Here is a 21,991-nt window from a genome sequence, read left to right on the forward strand (position 1 = left end):
AAAAATCAATATACAGAAATCTATGGTGTTTTTATACACTAATAATGAAGTATCAGAAAGAGAAAACAATCCCGTTTAAAATCACATCAAAAAGAATGAAATACCTATGGATAAAGTTAACCAAGGTGGTGAAAGACCTGTGTACTGAAAACTATAAGACACTGATGAAAAAAATAGAAGACACAAATAAATGGAAATATATTCTGTGTTCATCAATTGGAATAATTAATATTATTAAAATATCCATATTACCCAAAGCAACCTATAGATTCAGTGGAATCCCTATGAAAATTCCAATGGCATATTTCACAGAACTAGAACAAATAATTCTAAAATTTTATGGAATCACAAAAGATCACAAATAGCCAAAACAACCTTGAGAAAGAAGAAAAAATCTGGCGGTATCATTCCCTGATTTCAAACTATACTACAAACCTATAGTAATCAAAACAGTATTGTACTGGCACAAAAACAGATACACAGATCAGTGGAACAGAATTGAGAGCCCATAAATAAACCCATACATACATACAATTTATGTATGACAAAGGAGCAAAGAACATACAATGGGGAAAGGATAAACTCTTCAATAAATCGTGTTGAAAAAACTGGACAGCAACACACAAAAGAATGAAAGAAGACAACTATATTACACTATACACAAAAATTAATCCAAAATGGATAATGAATCTAAGACCTGAAACTACAAATTCTCAAAAGAAAACATAAGCAGTGACATTGGTCCCAGTGATGCTTTTGTGGATCTGACTTTAAAGGCAAGGAAAACAAAGCACAAATAAACAAATGGGACTACATCCAACAAAAAATTTCTGCACAGAGAAGGAAACCATTGTCAAAAAAAGAAAAGGTAACTTACTGAATGGGAGAAGATACTTGCAAATCATATATCCAATAGGGGTTAATATTCAAAATATATAAAGAACTCATACAACTCAACAAGATAAAAACAAACAACCAGATTAAAAAATGAGCAGAGGATCTGAATAGACACTTTTGCAAAGAAGACATACAGATGGCCAAGAGGCACATGAAACTATGTTCAACATCACTAATTATTAGGGAACTACAAATCAAAACCACAATGATATGTGACCTCTCACTTGTCAGAGTAGCTATTATCAAAAACACAAGAAATAACAATGTTGGATAGGATACTGAGAAAAGAGAACCCTCATAAACTGTTGGTTGTACTGTAAATTGGTGTAGCCACTATGGAAAACAGTATGGAGGTTCCTCAAAAAATTAAGAATAGAGTTACCAGCTATTCCACTTCCAGGTATTTGTCTGAAAAACACGAAACCAGTAATTTGAAGAGATATATGAACCTCTATGTTCACTGCAGCATTATTTACAGTAGCCAAGATATGGAAACAACCTTAAGTGTCCACCAATGAATGAACGGATAAAGAAAATGTGGTATAAATATACAATGGACTACCACTCAGCCATAAAAAAGAATGAAATTCTGCCATTTGAAACAACATGAATGGACCTTGAAAGTACAGTGCTAAGCAAAATAAATCAGAGAAAGACAATACTGTATGACTTCGCTCATATGTGGAATCTAAAACAAATAAGTGAACAAACAAAATAAAATAAAAACAAAGATACAGAGAACAGGTTAGTGGTTACCAGGGGGTGAGGGGATTAGAGGGTGGGCAAAATGAGTGAAGGGGGTCAACTGTACGGTGATAGATGGCAGCTAGGCTTGTGGTGGTGACCACTGTGTAGCATACACAGATGTCAAATTATAATGCTGTAACACCTGAAACTTAGAAAAAGAGAAGAGCAGAGAGGCAAGGGAAGAAGAGTGAGTTGAGGGAATTCTGAAGCAACCTATCAAATCAGCAGCAGTTACTGAGCCCTGTATGCCTTCACACAATGCTTTGTGCTAAAAGTATATTGAAGTGTGAGACATGTGCTCTAGAACTCAGAGGGGACTAGACATGGATCCATAAAATGATCGAGAAACCATCCCAGGCAGGATGTAAATCATGACCAAGTTGTGTGGGACCACTGGGAAATTCATGAACTACAAATCAGCAGAGGGAGGGCGTCTGGGGAACTTGAAAGAAGGGAGTGACACTTGAGCAGGATTCTGAAGAAGAATTTGAATTAGCTGAGGAGAAGAAATGCAGTGGGGGAGACATTCCTAGTTTGGGGAGAAAAGGAACAAAAACTTGAAGGGGTAATTGAGTGCAGAATGTTCATGTGACAAGAAGGAAGTAAAGTATAGAAAGAGTGGATAAGGGGTTCATAAGAGTCAAGCCACAGAAGATCTTGTAAGCTGATAGGTTCGTTTGATTTCATGTTTGGGGAAATACAAAGCCTTATTAGTAAATCTATCAATTTAGCTGCTATAAGGGCCAGGACTAGAATGAGGCAAGTGAGGTGAAAGAGGCACTTGCCTCTATTGCAAAATTTAAGAAGGCACAGAAAACTCAGTAATCAATATTCTAATGCAGCATTTAAAAGACAAATCAATGGACAAAAAGTCCATGATAAGCAAAATATCTAGGGGTTTTTTGTTGTTTATTTACTTATTTATGGCTGTGTTGGGTCTTCATTTCCGTGCGAGGGCTTTCTCTAGTTGTGGCGAGCGAGGGCCACTCTTCATCGCGGTGCGCGGGCCTCTCACTATTGCAGCCTCTCTTGTTGCGGAGCACAGGCTCCAGACGCGCAGGCTCAGTAATTGTGGCTCATGGGCCCAGTTGTTCCGCGGCATGTGGGATCCTCCCAGACCAGGGCTCGAACCCGTGTCCCCTGCATTGGCAGGCAGATTCTCAACCACTGTGCCACCAGGGAAGCCCTCAAGGTTTTAAATAAAGGCAGAATCAGTAACAGTGGCACACTGAGCCATATTAAAGCCTGAGACAAAAGCAAAAATAAGTAGTATCTTGTCCTCTTTTTGGAAACTCAGAACATGTATTAGCATATTAAAGGCTTTGAAAAATACTGCAGAAAAGAACCCTATTAAACTTTGCTTAATCCTACAGATTCCGAACATACTTAACCACCCAACAATTTTGCAAGCAACGTCTCTTATCACTGTAGAATATTTTTCAGGGAAGGTCAGTATAGTCTAACTTTTTTTTTAACTGGTAATGAAACCGAGGCATTGAGAGTTGGCAAGATCTTTCTAGTTAACTAGGAGTAAATCAATGAAAAATGTTATAGATGTATGAGTTCTTTTCTTCATTAATAAGTGTGTTATTAATGAACAGTTTTAAATTTTTCTTTAATTATTTTTTACAGACTTTAAGTCATTATACCTCTTGATTCATTGAGAACCATCTGTGAAATACGGCTGTATAAATCGTGAGTGGTTGGGTTAAACCCATGCTGACTTCAAGGTAAAATATTACCTTTAGTTTCTGCTTACTGTATTGGGAAATGAACACCTAAAAACCTGATCTTGCTGCAAGTAAGAGTTATAAAATCTGGACAAAACATAAAAACAACTACCCGAGACTCTAGAGATGGAACAAAAGCAGGCAGTTTTTGGAGGAGAGTTGAAATCTGCTGCATGGAAAACAATAACATCCCCTTCTTGTGACTTTCTTCTGAAAGCAGTAACTTGAAGATGGATCAATAGGAAGTATACAGTCTAAACAACAGGAAAAAAAATCAACACAACCTCTTGGATATATGGAACAATTTCAAAAGGTCTAACATATGTATAAATGTAATTAAAGACAAAGAAGAGAGAGAAAAGGGAGCAGAAAAAATATTTGAAGAAATAATGTCCAAAAACTTCCAAAATTTGGTAAAGGATTTAAATTTACAAATTCTGTAGTTTCATGAACCCCAAACAGGATAAATTTGAAGAGGCACATGAGGTTCAAACAGTTGAAAAACAAAGATAAAGAGAAAATCATGAAGTATGATTTCCGAAAAAAATGACACATAACGTTCAACAATTATTTGAATGATCACAACTTCTCATCGGAAACCAAGGAGGCCAGCATACAGTGAAACATCTTTACAGCACTGACAGGTTAAAAAAAACTGTTGACTATGAATTTTGTATCCCACAAAAAATACTTTTCAAGAATGAAGGTGAAATAAAGATACTTTCAAATAGTGGAAAACTAAGGGTACTACCACACTTGCACTATAAGAAATGTTGCAGTGAGTTCTTTAGGCTGAAGGAAAATAATACCACAAGAAAAATCAGGAAAGAGTAAATATAGAGATGTAGGTACAAGACTATTTCTTCTCTTAAGTCCTTTATAATACAGATGGCTATTTAAAGAAAAAATTTTAACATTGCCTTACAGACTTTACTATGAATGTAGATGTAATACATATGACAACTACAACATAAAGCATGGTGGGGGCATAAATGAATGGACCTTTACAATTGCAAGGAATATAGATAGATAGACGAAGTGATATAAGGTTAACTCTAAGTTACTAAGTCTAAGATTAATTCTAGGACCATAAAAAGCTAAGGAGGAATATGTAATCCCTAAAACATTAACTAAAAATATAACACAAAGAAATATAGCTAAAAATCCAATATATAACATTAAAATGGATTTCTAAAATGTATATAAACAAGGCAAAAAAGGATAATAGAGGAACAGTGAACAGAGGGAACAAATCAAATAAATAATAAATTGGTAGACCTAAATCCAATCATCATAATAATTTCATTAAATGCTAGTGGACTAAACATACCAAAAATTATCAGACTAGATTTTTTTAAAGGCAAGATTAAACCTATGTTGCCTACAAGAGGCTTTTTTTTTTTTTTTTTTTTTTTGCGGTACGCGGGCCTCTCACTGTTGTGGCCTCTCCCGTTGCGGAGCACAGGCTCCGGACGCGCAGGCTCAGCGGCCATGGCTCATGGGCCCAGCCGCTCCGCGGCACGTGGTATCTTCCCAGACCGGGGCACAAACCCGTGTCCCCTGCATCGGCAGGCGGACTCTCAACCACTGTGCAAGAGGCATATTTTAAATATAAAGACACAGAAAGACTGAAAGCAATACATGGGAAAAGATATAGCATGTAAAAGCCAGCTTAAGAAAGCTGGAATGGATATATTTAAATCAGATAAAACAGACTCTCAGATAAAGAGTAGAGTATTGTCAAATATAAAGAGATGTATTTCATAATGTTAATGTTATCTATTAGCTTTTTAGCTTAATTAATTGAGAAGATATAACAATAAAACATACATATGTATATATACACACACACACACACAAAGTGCCTCAAAATACAAGCAGCAGAAACTGATGGACTTAGAAATAAACAACCTCATAATTATAAAAGGAAAATTTAACATTCTCTCAGTAATTTATGGAATAACTAGTCCAAAAAATCACTTAAAAAAGTAGAACCTGTTTTTGATCATTTTCGTTTAATTTGTACTTGTAAAACACTATAGTCGACAATGGCAGAATACACATTCTTTTCAAGTGCACATGATCATTTACAAGCATAGAACATGTTAGGTCATAACAACAGTTTTAATAAATTTAAAAGGATTCAATCCATACAAAGTATGTTCTTACCACAATGGAAGCAAATTAGAAATCAATAACTAAATAAAACATTTCTAAGCAGTCCAAGGCCAAAGAAGAAAACATAAAGGAAATAAAATATTTGAACTGAATGATAATGGATATACAAGATACCAAAACTTGTGGGGATACAGTAAAGCAGTGCTTACAGGGAAATTTATAGCATCAAATACTTAGAAAATAAGAAATCTAAAATTCTACTTTTTAAAATTAGGAAAAGTAGGGCTTCCCTGGTGGCGCAGTGGTTGAGAGTCTGCCTGCCTATGCAGGGGACGTGGGTTCGTGCCCCGGTCTAGGAAGATCCCACATGCCGCGGAGCGGCCGGGCCCGTGAGCCATGGCCGCTGAGCCTGCGCGTCCGGAGCCTGTGCTCCGCAACGGGAGAGGCCACAACACTGAGAGGCCCACGTACCGAATAAAAAAAAAAAAAAAAATTAGGAAAAGTAAATTAGAGTTCAAAACAGAATCCAGAATTTATAAAACAGTGCCATTTACAATAGCATCCAAAAATGGACTACTTTGATATAAATTCTACAAAATATGTACAGGATTTGTATGCAGGAAACTACAAAACACTGATAAAAGAAATCAAGTAAGATCTAAATCAATATTTATGGATTGGAAGACTCAATCTTATTAAGATATCAATTCTCTCCAGATTGAGCTCTAGTTACAGTGAAATACAAATAAAAATATAAAAAAGGGTTTTTTTGTAGAGAATAATAAGCTGATGCTAAAATTTATATGGAAAGGCAAGTGATTTACAATAGCCAGAATAATTTTGAAAAAGAAAACAAAGTTGGAGTATCCCACTGCTTGATACTGAAACTTATAAATCTAAAGTTATCAAGACAGTGTGGTATTGGTAAAAAGATAGACACACAGAGCAGTGAAACAGAATAGAAAGTGCAGAAATAGAACCCACAAATACAGTCAACAGGTTCTTGGCAAATATACAAAACAAATCAATGGAGAAGAGAGCCTTTTCAACAAATGGGGTCTGAGCAATTTGATATTCATATGTGAAAGAGTTCATCTCAACTCATATCTCACATCTTACAAAAAATTAACTCAGAATGGATTATAGACCTACATGAAAAACATAAAACTACAAAACGTCTAGAAAAAAAGTAATGATGCAGCCACTTTGGAAAAACAGTTTGACAGTTTCTTCTTTTTCTAAAAAATAAAACCGTTTAAACTAAAAAAACAAAAACAAAAACGTTCACCCATTTCAGTTTCAGAAACAGTTTCCTGTAAACATATGCATATCATAATCCAACAATCCCTCTCCTATGCAGTTACCCAAGAGAAACTAAATTTTTGTTTGTACAAAAATCTATACATAAATGTTTATAACAGCTTTATTTATAATCGCCAAAAACTAGCAACCGTTCAAATATCCATCAACATGTGAAAGGATAAATAAAATGTATATATTTTGGCAAATTTAATGCAATATTTAATGCAATATTACTTCGCAATAATAGGGAATGAATAGGGATCCACACAGTAACACAGATGAGTCTCATGACTGCTGTGTTATGCCCAGTGAAGGAACCAACACATACTAGAGTATACACTGTATGATTCCATTTAGGTAAAATACAAACTAACCTGTAGTGAGGAAAATCACATCAGTGGTTGTCTGTGACTAGCGGTGAAAGGAAGAATGGACTGCAAAGAAGCATAAGGAATCTTTTATGAGGATGAGGAAATATTCTATATCTTGATTACAGTTGTAGTTTCACTGATGTATATGACTGTCAAACTCAACATATATACACTTGAAACAGATGCAATTTGTTGTAAATAAATTATTTCTTATCAAGTTGATAAGGAAAAGATATCTCTACTGTCATTTTGCTTCCTCATGTTCTTCTTTCTCCTAAAAATGAATGAAAAAAGTTTGTCTAATAAAGTGATTTACATAAACAAGTCACTGATATATCATCTTTCTAGAGCCTCTTCTCCTCTATCACAGTTTCTCCGTCTTTTTTCCTTCACTAGTTCCCTTGAATGCAAGTAGTACAAGTGTTTTGGAGCATTAACCCCACTTCTGTAGACAGAAGTTCCATAGCTGTTGTCCAGAATCTGGTGCTCCAGGAGGTACAGCTTTCCCTGGAACTGAGCTAAGCCTCTTGAGTCCTGCATTTTTCCATCCACACACATCCAGGTGTTACTGGCTTAGAGCCAGAACCTGATGCAACTGAATTACTGATGCCTTGAGAGATCCTAGGCAGGGCTGGATTGATTTCCATAAACCAATTGGAACTGTAGGCCAGGTTGGCCCAGGAAAACTTATCAACAAGGAATTTTGTTAATGCCTAGCGCTTAGAGTCAGAAACTTTGAAGGGCTTAGAGAACACTAGTCTAAACCCTGGCTTCCATTCAACCTGACCTTCCCCAAGTCATCTTCCAGCCTCTTCTTTTTCTTTTTTAATTTTTATTTATTTAACATCTTTATTGGAGTATAATTGCTTTACAATGGTGTGTTAGTTTCTGCTTTATAACAAAGTGAATCAGCTATACATATACATATACCCCTATATCTCCTCTCTCTTGTGTCTCCCTCCCACCTTCCCTATCCTATCCCTCTAGGTGGTCACAAAGCACCGAGCTGATCTCCCTGTGCTTTGCGGCTGCTTCCCACTAGTTATCTATTTACATTTGGTAGTATATATAAGTATATACCACTCTCTCACTTCGTCCCAGTTTACCCTTCCCCCTCCCCGTGCCCTCAAGTCCATTCTCTACATCAGCATCTTTATTCCTGTCCTGCCCCTAGGTTCTTCAGAACCATTTTTTTTAGATTCCATGTATATGTGTTAGCATACGGTATTTATTTTTCTCTTTCTGACTTACTTCACTCTGTATGACAGTCTCAGGTCTATCCACCTCACTACAAATAACTCAATTTCATTTCTTTTTATGGCTGAGTAATATTCCATTGTATATATGTGCCACATCTTCTTTATCCATTCATCTGTCGATGGACACTCAGGTTGCTTCCATGTCTTGGCTATTGTAAATAGTGCTGCAATGAACATTGTGGTACATGACTCTTTTTGAATTATGGATTTCTCAGGGTATATGCCTAGTAGTGGGATTGCTGGGTCGTATGGTAGTTCTATTTGTAGTTTTCTAAGGAACCTCCATACTGTTCTCCATAGTCCATCCTCATCTTGAATGCTCCAGTGATGGGGAATTCACAGCCAGGTTCTTTGTCTTCCTTATAGTTAATCAAATCTCTCTCCCTTGAGGTTTACCCTTTGGTTCATTTCTGGCCTCTCTCCCCCAGTCCATGGGGTGCCCATAATCCTCATCCCAACCCCCAGTTGCCCACAGCCCCTGCTGCACGTCTAAACAATCCCCACCAGAGGGCACTCCAAGCACTGCCCAGTCTCTCCCCTCTGTCAGCTCCTCCTCTGCTTCCATTTCTTTGCCCTGCTGCAGGCTGACCCTGTGACAAAGGGTCAACCAAAGTAACTCCTGCCAAGAGATATTTAACCGAGTGTCATTTCAGGTCACTTGGTGCTTTAACCCAACTAGAAGAAGGTAAATACCTAGACTTGCTGGGTTATAGGGTAACCTAAGTTTAACATTTTCAGGAACATTTCAGGAACTGCCAAACTGTTTTCCAAACATGCTGCACCATTTTGTATCCCCACCAGCAATGTATAAGGGTTCTGATTTCTTCACATCCTCATCAACCCTCATTATTATCTGTCTTTTTGATTATAGCCGTTCTAGTGTGTGCGAAATGGCATCTAATTGTGGTTTTGATCTGCATTTCCCTAATGACTAATAATGTTGAGCATCTTTTTATGTCCTTATTGGACATTTGTATATCTTTTTTAAAGAAATGTTTATTCAAATCCTTTGTCCATTTTTAATTGGGTTATCTGTCTTTTTATTATTGAGTTGTAAGAGTTCTTTATATATTCTGGATATAAGTCCATTATCAGGTATGATTGGCAAATATTTTATCCCAGTCTGTGGGTTGCCTTTTTACTTCCTTGGTGGTGCCCTTTGAGGTACAAAAGGTTTTAATTTTGGGGCTTCCCTGGTGGCGCAGTGGTTGAGAGTCTGCCTGCCGATGCAGGGGACGCAGATTCGTGCCCCCGTCCGGGAGGATCCCACATGCTGCGGAGCGGCTGGGCCCGTGAGCCATGGCCGCTGAGCCTGCGCGTCCGGAGCCTGTGCTCCACAACGGGAGAGGCCACAACAGTGAGAGGCCCGCGTACCGCAGAAAGAAAAAAAAAAGGTTTTAATTTTGATAAAGTTCAACTTGCCAATCTTCTCTTTTATTGCTTGTGCTTTTGGCATCATGTCTAAGAAATCATTGCCTAATCCAACATCATAAAGATTTATTCCTATGTTTGCTCCATTGGGTTTTATAATTTAAGCTCTTACATTTAGCTTTATGACTCACTGTGAGTTAATTTTTGTTCATTGTGTAAGATAGGGACTCAAATCCATTCTCCTGCATGTGGATATCCAATTATCTCAATATAACTTAGCTTCATGAATGAAAAATTTGCTATGACGTGTCTTCAGCAATCACCAGGCATCTGGGTTTTTCTTACAGTTCTTATAGGCTAAAGGAAAATGATGAATCTATCAAACTAGTACAGGGCAGAAAAAATCTGCTTTTACCTAACATATTTCTATGCCTTTTAGGGTGGAGAGTGCATTAGAACTGTTGATAACGTGTGGTGGTGTTTCAGCTACATGAGGCTCTGCTAATAATTCTGCTAGTTGCCAAGTGGGGGATGGAGAGGGTTAGAGCATTCCTAGCACCTATAAATTTGGGAAGAGTAATGCCTCATATGTCAGGGAAGAGTAGACTTCAGTTGCATTGAGAAGACCAGGTAAGGATTAGATAGAGCCCCCAGAGTCCAAATGACTACTGTATAGAAGGCTACAAGGCTCATTTTCATCCCTTAAATTTTTCTATCTCAAATTTTCAATAAAATATATTGAGAGTTTTGTCCATATTTAAAATTCATCTCTAGTTTTATAATGGACATAATGAGGGCCCAGTTTATGTGACTGCCCCTGTGAACCCTTCCCAGACTCCTCACAAATACCATCTCACTATTTTCTATTCTCCCCTTCTGGGTTTTGTTTTGTTTTGTTTTTTAATTTCTTCTGCTTTTACTGCACTATTTTGGGATTGAGTAGTTTTTTGTGATTGTTTTTCTTTTCCACTATTAGTTTACTATTTATATCTTTTTTAAATTGTTGCTCTAGAGTTTGTACAATATATATATCTTTAACTTAACACAGTTTACATTTATATTTATACCTCTCTCTGGATAGTTTAAGAATCTTACATTATTGAAAATGAATTAATGCATTAATGAATTAACAAAATTTAATGGATTTTTATGGTATTTGCTTTCTAGTCAGTGCTGAAAAATGCACCCCAAAAGGATCCTCTTCTCTAAGGCCTCTGGAGTAACGGAAAACAAAGACCATTACAAGGGAAAACCCTGATGGATGCTGACTCCTCCGGCTGCTCTCCCTCCCCACTGGCCTCACGGAACTTGGATGCTGCCATACGCTTCTCAGAACAACTCCTTCACCTCTTTTTCACAAGTGTCACTTCTGCACAGACTTAAAACCATCTTTATGAGGTGAGCGGACAGAAATACAATAAAATTATTTATCGTGAGGCACAGCCATATGGCTTGTGTTTAAAGAAACTCAGCTTCTTCCCTTATAAAAAAGGAGCTCGAAGAAGAGCTTATTTTCTCTCTCAGAGGAATTTTTTTTCCCTGCGAGGATAAGGAAAGGATCTGGCTTATGCAGACCTGGACACAAGGGAAAGAGAAGAAACTACTCTGTCACGAGAGGCCACCCTCTCCCAAGGCCCCCTGCCTCACTTCACTGAAGACCTTCTGCCACCGCAGCCTATTCCTCCCACATAAGTCCCCACCTTCCTCCACTTTCTCTCTCTGTTCCCCTCCTCCTCCCAGCCAGGCTGCCACGTGGGAGAGGATACCGGATATCCTTCACTTAGACTCTGACTACAGTGAGCAAAGCCAAGCCCTGCACCCACAAAGGTTAGAACAAAAGGAACTAACACAGCTTAGTACATACTTTAACCTTCCCCAAAAACATATTTCACTCATCCAAATCCCAAGCTATGGTTAGTGGGAAGAAATAAGACACAGGTAACACAGAACCTTTTAAGATCAAGGCTCAGTGGACTTACAGAGAGAAAAAGCAAATCTCTTATTTAGAAATTAAATCCATTCAATGGCTATTAAATCATCCAAGCACCCACATTACCAGATGGCACCATGCCTCTTTCTTTTATCATGAGACAGTATAGATGCTTTAAAACAATCAGCAGCCTTCTCTAGAAGGATTCGCCTTACATTTATTGCTACTCTGCTTATTTGCCATGCCCGGACCTCAGCCCACAGCCTGTTAGAGAATCAAAAAGGCAGGCAAGAATGGAAACGACTCTTCACAAGTCCATTCTTTCACATGCCAAGAGCTTTCTCTTCGTGAGACTGCCATGAGGTTACCACAAGAAGTCAAGATGGCTATTGCGAGGGCTTCCGGGAAGATGGCGGAAGAGTAAGACGCGGAGATCACCTTCCTCCCCACAGATACACCAGAAATACATCTACACGTGGAACAACTCCTACAGAACACCTACTGAACGCTGGCAGAAGACCTCAGACCTCCCAAAAGGCAAGAAACCCCCCACGTATCTGGGTAGGGCAAAAGAAAAAAGAATAAAGGTAGACAGAAGGATAGGGACGGGACCTGCACCAGTGGGTGGGAGCTATGAAGGAGGAAAGGTTTCCAAATACTAGGAAGCCCCTTTGCAGGCGGAGACTGGGAGGCGGAGGGGGGAGCTTCGCAGCCGCGGAGGAGAGCACAGCAACAGGGGTGCGGAGGGCAAAGCGGGGAGATTCCCGCACAGAGCATCAGGGCCAACCGGCACTCACCAGTCCAAGAGGCTTGTCTGCTGCCCCGCTGCGGCGGGCAGGGCTGCGAGCTGAGGCTCAGGCTTCGGTCAGAGGCAGGGAGAGGACTGGGGTTGGCGGCGTGAGCACAGCCTGCAGGGGTTTAGTGCGCCACGGCTAGCCGGGAGGGAGTCCGGGTAAAAGTCTGGAGCTGCTGAAGAGGCAAGAGACTTTTTCTTGCCTCTTTGTTTCCTGGCGCGCAAGGAGAGGGGATTAGGAGCACCGCTTAAAGGAGCTCCAGAGACGGGCGCGAGCCGCGGCTAAAAGCGCGGACCCCAGAGACGGGCATGAGACGCTAAGGCTGCTGCTGCCGCCGCCACCAAGAAGCCTGTGTGCGAGCACAGGTCACTCTCCACACCCCATTTCCGGGGAGCCTGTGCAGCCCGCCACAGCCAGCGTCCCGTGATCCAGGGACAACTTCCCCCGGAGAACGCACGGCACGCCTCAGGCTCCTGCAACGTCACGCCGGCCTCTGACGCAGCAGGCTCGCCCCGCACTCCGTGCCCCTCCCTCCCCCGGCCTGAGTGAGCCAGAGCCCCCGAATCAGCGGCTCCTTTAACCCCGTCCTGTCTGAGCAAAAAACAGACGCCCTCCAGCTACCTACATGCAGAGGCGGGCCAAATCCAAAGCTGAGACCCTGGGAGCTGTGAGAACAAAGAGGAGAAAGGGAAATCTCTCCCAGCAGCCTCAGAAGCAGCGGATTAAAGCTCCACAATCAACTCGATATACCCTGCATCTGTGCAATACATGAATAGACAAAGAATCATCCCAAATTAAGGAGGTGGACTTTGAGAGCAAGATTTATGATTTTTTTTCCCCTTTTCCTTTTTTTGTGAGTGTGTATGTGTATGCTTCTGTGTGAGATTTTGTCTATAGAGCTTTGCTTCCTTTGTCCTAGGGCACTATCCGTCCGTTTTTTTTTTTTCTTTTCTCTTAATAATTATTTTTTTATTTTAATAACTTTATTATATTTTAACCTTACTTTATTTTATTTTACTCTATCTTCTTTCTTTCTTTTAACCTTCCTTTCCTCCATCCTTCCTTCCTTCCTCCCTCCTTCCCTCCCTTTCTTTCTTTCTTTCTACTTCTACTAATTCTTCCTTTCTACATTTTCTCCCTTTTATTCTGAGCCGTGTGGATGAAAGGCTCTTGATGCTGCAGCCAGGAGTCAGTGCTATACCTCTGAGGTGGGAGAGCCAACTTCAGGAGACTGGTCCACAAGAGACCTCCCAGCTCCACATAATATCAAACGGCGATAATCTTCCAGAGATCTCCATCTCAACACCAGCACCCAGCTTCACTCAACGACCAGCAAGCTACAGTGCTGAACATCCTATGCCAAACAACTAGCAAGACAGGAACACAATCCCACCCATTAGCAGAGAGGCTGCCTAAAATCATAAGTCCACAGACACCCCAAAACACACCACCAGACGTGGACCTTCCCACCAGAAAGACAAGATCCAGCTTCATCCACCAGAACACAGGCACTAGTCCCCTCCACCAGGAAGCCTACACAACCCACTGAACCAACCTTAGCCACTGGGGACAGACACCAGAAACTACGAACCTGCAGCCTGCAAAAACGAGACCCCAAACACAGTAAGATAAGCAAAATGAGAAGACAGAAAAACACACAGCAGATGAAGGAGCAAGATAAAAACCCACCAGACCTAACAAATGAAGAGGAAACAAACAGTCTACTTGAAAAAGAGTTCAGAATAATGATAGTAAAGATGATCCAAAATCTTGGAAATAGAATAGACAAAATGCAAGAAACATTTAACAAGGACCTAGAAGAACTAAAGATGAAACAAACAATGATGAACAATACAATAAATGCAATGAAAAATACTCAGATGGGATCAATAGCAGAATAACTGAGGCAGAAGAACGGATAAGTGAACTGGAAGATAAAATAGTGGAAATAACTACTGCAGAGCAGAATAAAGAAAAAAGAATGAAAAGAACTGAGGACAGTCTCAGAGACCTCTGGGACAATATTAAACGCACCAACATTCGAATTATAGGGGTTCCAGAAGAAGAAGAGAAAAAGAAAGGGACTGAGAAAATATTTGAAGAGATTATAGTTGAAAACTTCCCTAATATGGGAAAGGAAATAGTTAAACAAGTCCAGGAAGCACAGAGAGGCCCATACAGGATAAATCCAAGGAGAAACACGCCAAGACACATATTAATCAAACTGTCAAAAATTAAATACAAAGAAAACATATTAAAAGCAGCAAGGGAAAAACAACAAATAACACACAAGGGAATCCCCATAAGGTTAACAGCTGATCTTGCAGCAGAAACTCTGCAAGCCAGAAGGGACTGGCAGGACATATTTAAAGTGATGAAGGAGAAAAACCTGCAACCAAGATTACTCTACCCAGCAAGGATCTCATGCAGATTTGATGGAGACATTAAAACCTTTACAGACAAGCAAAAGCTGAGAGTTCAGCACCACCAAACCAGCTCTACAACAACTGCTAAAGGAACTTCTCTAGGCAAGAAACACAAGAGAAGGAAAAGACCTACAATAACAAACCCAAAACAATTAAGAAAATGGGAATAGGAACATACATATCGATAATTACCTTAAATGTAAATGGACTAAATGCTCCCACCAAAAGACACAGATTGGCTGAATGGATACAAAAACAAGCCCCACATATTTGCTGTCTACAACAGACCCACTTCAGACCTAGACACACACACAGACTGAAAGTAAGGGGATGGAAAAAGATATTCCATGCAAATGGAAACCAAAAGAAAGCTGGAGTAGCAATTCTCATATCAGACAAAATAGACTTTAAAATAAAGACTATTAGAAGAGACAAAGAAGGACACTACATAATGATCAAGGGATCGATCCAAGAAGAAGATATAACAATTGTAAATATTTATGCACCCAACATAGGAGCACCTCAATACATAAGGCAAATACTAACAGCCATAAAAGGGGAAATCGACAGTAGCACATTCATAGTAGGGGACTTTAACACCCCACTTTCACCAATGGACAGATCATCCAAAATGAAAATAAATAAGGAAACACAAGCTTTAAATGATACATTAAACAAGATGGACTTAATTGATATTTATAGGACACTCCATCCAAAAACAACAGAATACACATTTTTCTCAAGTGCTCATGGAACATTCTCCAGGATAGATAATATCTTGGGTCACAAATCAAGCCTTGGTAAATTTAAGGAAATTGAAATTGTATCAAGTATCTTTTCCGACCACAACACTATGAGACTATATATCAATTACAGGAAAAGATCTGGAAATTACAAACACATGGAGGCTAAACAATACACTACTTAATAACGAAGTGATCACTGAAGAAATCAAAGAGGAAATTTTAAAAATACCTAGAAACAAATGGCAATGGAGACACGACGACCCAAAATCTATGAGATGAAGCAAAAGCAGTTCTAAGAGGGAAGTTTATAGCAATACAATCCTACCTTAAGAAACAGGAAATATCTCGAATAAACAACCTAACCTTGCACCTAAAGCAATTAGAGAAACAAAAAAACTCCAAAGTTAGCAGAAGGAAAGAAATCATAAAAATCAGATCAGAAATAAATGAAAAAGAAATGAAGGAAACGGTAGCAACGATCAATAAAACTAAAAGCTGGTTCTTTGAGAAGATAAACAAAATTGATAAACCATTAGCCAGACTCATCAAGAAAAAAAAGGGAGAAGACTCAAATCAATAGAATTAGAAATGAAAAAGGAGAAGTAACAACTGACACTGCAGAAATACAAAAGATCATCAGACTACTACAAGCAACTCTATGCCACTAAAATGGACAACCTGGAAGAAATGGACAAATTTTTAGAAATGTACAATCTGCCAAGACTGAATCAGGAAGAAATAGAAAATATGAACAGACCAATCACAAGCACTGAAATTGAAACTGTGATTAAAAATCTTCCAACAAACAAAAGCCCAGGACCAGATGGCTTCACAGGCGAATTCTATCAAACATTTAGAGAAGAGCTAACACTTATCCTTCTCAAACTCTTCCAAAATATAGCAGAGGGAGGAACACTCCCAAACTCACTCTACGAGCCCACCATCACCCTGATACCAAAACCAGACAAGGATGTCACAAAGAAAGAAAACTACAGGCCAATATCACTGATGAACATAGATGCAAAAATCCTCAACAAAATACTAGCAAACAGAATCTAACAGCACATTAAACGGATCATACACCATGATCAAGTGGGGTTTATTCCAGGAATGCAAGGATTCTTCAATATTCGCATATCAATCAACGTGATACACCATATTAACAAATTGAAGGAGAAAAACCATATGATCATCTCAATAGATGCAGATAAAGCTTTCGACCAAATTCAACACCCATTTATGATAAAAACCCTGCAGAAAGCAGGCATAGAGGGAACTTTCCTCAACATAATAAAGGCCATATAGGACAAACCCACAGCCAACATCGTCCTCAATGGTGAAAAACTGAAAGCATTTCCACTAAGATCAGGAACAAGACAAGGTTGCCCACTCTCACCACTATTATTCAACATAGTTTTGGAAGTTTTAGCCACAGCAATCAGAGCAGAAAAGGAAATAAAAGGAATCCGAGTTGGAAAAGAAGTAGTAAAGCTGTCACTGTTTGCAGATGACATGATACTATACATAGAGAATCCTAAAGATGTTACCAGAAATCTACTAGAGCTAATCAATGAATTTGGTAAAGTAGCAGGATACAAAATTAATGCACAGAGATCTCTTGCATTCCTATACACTAATGATCAAAAATATGAAAGTGAAATCAAGAAAACACTCCCATTTACCACTGCAACAAAAAGAATAAAATATCTAGTAATAAACCTACATAAGGAGACAAAAGACCTGTATGCAGAAAATTATAAGACACTGATGAAAGAAATTAAAGATGATACAAATAGATGGAGAGATATACTATGTTCTTGGATTGGAAGAATCAACATTGTGAAAATGACTCTACTACCCAAAGCAATCTACAGATTCAATGCAATCCCTATCAAACTACCACTGGCATTTTTCACAGAACTAGAACAAAAAATTTCACAATTTGTATGGAAACACAAAAGACCCCGAATAGCCAAAGCAATCTTGAGAACGAAAAACGGAGTTGGAGGAATTAGGCTCCCTGACTTCAGGCTGTACTACAAAGCTACAGTAATCAAGACAGTATGGTACTGGCACAAAAACAGAAATATAGATCAATGGAACAGGATAGAAAGTCCAGAGATAAACCCACGCACATATGGTCACCTCATCTTTGATAAAGGAGGCAGGAATGTACAGTGGAGAAAGGACAGCCTCTTCAATAAGTGGTGCTGGGGAAACTGGACAGGTACATGTAAAAGTATGAAGTTAGATCACTCCCTAACACCATACACAAAAATAAGCTCAAAATGGATTAAAGAGCTAAATGTAAGGCCAGAAACTATCAAACTCTTAGAGGAAAACATAGGCAGAACACTCTATGACATAAATCACAGCAAGATCCTTTTTGACCCACCTCCTAGAGAAATGGAAATAAAAACAAAAATAAACAAATGGGACCTAATGAAACTTCAAAGCTTTTGCACAGCAAAGGAAACCATAAACAAGACCAAAAGACAACCCTCAGAATGGGAGAAAATATTTGCAAATGAAGCAACTGACAAAGGATTAATTTCCAAAATTTATAAGCAGCTCACGCAGCTTAATAACAAAAAAAACAAACAACCCAATCCAAAAATGGGCAGAAGACCTAAATAGACATTTCTCCAAAGAAGATATACAGACTGCCGACAAACACATGAAAGAATGCTCAACATCAGTAATCATTAGAGAAATGCAAATCAAAACTACAATGAGATATCATCTCACAGCAGTCAGAATGGCCATCATCAAAAAATCTAGAAACAATAAATGCTGGAGAGGGTGTGGAGAAAAGGGAACCCTCTTGCACTGTTGGTGGGAATGTAAATTGATAGAGCTACTGTGGAGAACAGTATGGAGGTTCCTTAAAAAACTACAAATAGAACTACCATACGACCCAGCAATCCCACTACTGAGCATATACCCTGAGAAAACCATAATTCAAAAAGAGTCATGTACCAAAATGTTCATTGCAGCTCTATTTACACTAGCCCAGAGATGGAAACAACCTAAGTGTACAACATTGGATGAATGGATAAAGAAGATGTGGCACATATATACAATGGAATATTACTCAGCCATAAAAAGAAACAAAATTGAGCTATTTGTAATGAGGTGGATAGACCTAGAGTCTGTCATACAGAGTGAAGTAAGTCAGAAAGAGAAAGACAAATACCGTATGCTAACACATATATATGGAATTTAAGGGGAAAAATGTCATGAAGAACCTAGGGGTAAGACAGGAATAAAGACACAGACCTACTAGAGAATGCACTTGAGGAAATGGGGAGGGGGAAGGGTAAGCTGTGACAAAGCGAGAGAGAGGCATGGACATATATACACTACCAAACGTAAAATAGATAGCTAGTGGGAAGCAGCCGCATAGCACAGGGAGATCAGCTCCGTGCTTTGTGATCGCCTGGAGGGGTGGGATAGGGAGGGTGGGAGGGAGGGAGACGCAAGAGGGAAGAGATATGGGAACATATGTATACATATAACTGACTCATTTTGTTGTAAAGCAGAAACTAAGACACCATTGTAAAGCAATTATACTCCAATAAAGTTTAAAAAAAAAGATGGATATTGCAAAACTACAGGACAGTAAAATCATACGTTTATTTATTGGCTTTTGAAAGAGTTTAAACCACCTAAGTCACTATTTAATTGCAAATTTCTCATTAGCAGTCTTTTCTCCTTCTGAACATGACAGAACCAATGTTGCTCTGTATGAAGATAAGTGTTTGGGATGAGGGGAAGTTGTGACTTAATATATTTTCCATGCTGAACACAAATGTCATCTCTACTACACCTTCATTTTATCAAATAGGTTCAAGATAAGGGCCTCAGCCAGATCCTCCCCCACAGAGTGAAAAAAACAGTTTCCACCCAATGCCCAGGAAAATCAGTGTGTATCTGAATTGTGACACAGCACTTAAGCTCTGGCTATTTTTCTCCTGCAGGAGTTCTTCAGAAATCCAAATGGCAGCCCCTAAATGGCAAGAGTCATGTCTAATTCAACAATATCCTCCCACCCCTTACCATTTTTCACATCATAAATACTCAAAAATGATTGCTGAGTGCATGAGCATGTTCAGGCCTTAAATTCACACCTATCTGGGTAGGCTCTGCTGGGTCTCTCTTGTAAAAGTCTGCTGTGCTTTACAGAGAAAAAAAGACTTCTGATCCTTAAAGGGACAAGTTAAGACCAGCTATGCAACACCTTGGAAGGCATTTAACACTGGGTCTTAGTGTCTGCATCTGTGATACAAAGGGGTGGACCTAGCTGATGTCTTTTATTTTTAACTATTTTGTTTTGTTTTGATTGTTTTATTTTACATTTTTTGCCTGTTTTTATCTTTTATTTTACTTTTTATAATTTTATTACTTTATTTTTAAAAAATTTTTAATGGAGTATAGTTGATTTACAATGTTGTGTTAGTTTCAGGCGTACAGCAAAGTGAGTCAGTTATACACGTACATATATTCACTCTTTTTTAGATTCTTTTCCCAAATAGGCCATTACAGAGTATTGAGTAGAGTTCCGTGTGCTATTCAGTAGGTCCTTATTAGTTATCTATTTTATATGTAGTAGTGTGTATATGTCAATCCCAATCTTAGCTGACGTCTTAAATGTGCTTTGGCTCTTTAATTCTGAAAACAAAACATTACAGCACCTCCTACAGGCCGGTAGGAAAACATTCCCACCAGGAAAAGCCACTGTCATATTTTAGCCCCTAATTTCAAAAACCACTCCACAGAAGCCTAAATTAACCATATTTTTGCTGCACTCCAGTTTTAGGAGAAAGGGGAAATACGTTTAGGGATGAGCAAGGCTCCGGACCTTTACTGTATTCCTTCTGCATACATATTCTGGACCTAAACAGAGAAATCGAGTTGAATAGCCCTACAGCAGAGAATAACTCAGTTATCAAGAAAATATTTAAAATTACATAAAAGTTATTCTACCCTATTTTTAAATTAAGGAGGTCCACGATCATGTTAACTTGAAATGACAGTAGAATTTCTTAAATTTCCAGACATGCGTTTCCTAAGTAAATCAGGATTGGCCTAAATAAAATTCTAGAGAGCACCCTCTAGTGGCAAAAAAATGCAATTGCTGAATAGCAGTTTCGTCCTGAGATTGCACACACTGGGCAAATAGTAGCTACCATTTGTTGAGCACTCATTATATTTCAAGGATGTTTTACATAGTAATAAAATAAAGGATTTAATAAAGGCACTTTTCAATGTCACGGAGAGAACAGGGAGTCTTTTATTTCACAGAGGCCAAGCTACACTTTAAGATTTATTTCACTGTGTTTCTCCCAATCCCCCGTGTATGCCTGAACACGAGGAGGGGCATCCAGCCTTAGCACATTCTCCTGCGCCTTTATTGCACCTGCTTGGAGTTCTTAGCTGTGTGACAAGCTCTATAAGTCATATTTCTCTTTTATTTTCAGCTCAGAGCCCTGAATTTCAAGTTGGCAAAATGAAGAGAGAAGAGAAAAAAAGGAAGCAACACTTGGAGGAAAAAAGAAATAAAGGGGGAACAAACACAGCTCAACACTTTATGAAAATCTTCGTGAGTCTGGGGATCTTTTAATTCAAAAAAATTACTTAACACCCATGATTTGAGAGGCATTTAAACAGCAAAACATGTATATATGTGATTATATTTTTCAGTAATGTACATCATCTTCAGATCTTTTGAGTGTCCTGTGTGTTCTATCCTAGTGAATTTCTGCACTTAGCATTACATCTGATAAAACTGGTGCTCATTCTCAAAGGGGTTTGCTAAATATTACCAATGCTGAGTACAAACCTAGACCTACATAGACAAATATCATCATACATTCTAATTATGAATGTTCAGCCCCTTCCCTAAAGAGCCCAAAGTCTCAGCACCCATGCAAGGGTGACCCCTCCACAAGGCTGCAAATTCTGATGTCTACCAGCTGATCAGTCCCAGCTCTTAGCTGGCTCCATGGGTCCAGATCCTCCAACTTTTTAAAGGACACTAGAGAATGCAGAAACCTCCTAATTTTTAAATTTTGGAAACTTTGAATGTAAACAAAAAAAGAAAACCGGACTGGGGCTTCCCTGGCAGCGCAGTGGTTGGGAGTCCGCCTGCCGATGCAGGGGACATGGGTTCGTGCCCCGGTCCGGGAAGATCCCACATGCCGCGGAGCGGCTGGTCCCGTGAGCCATGGCCGCTGAGCCTGTGCGTCCAGAGCCTGTGCTCCGCAACGGGAGAGGCCACAACAGTGAGAGGCCCGCGTA

The sequence above is a fragment of the Grampus griseus genome (genome assembly GCF_964374135.1).
Source record: "Grampus griseus genome assembly, chromosome: 15".
NCBI classification, from domain to species: Eukaryota; Metazoa; Chordata; class Mammalia; order Artiodactyla; family Delphinidae; genus Grampus; species Grampus griseus.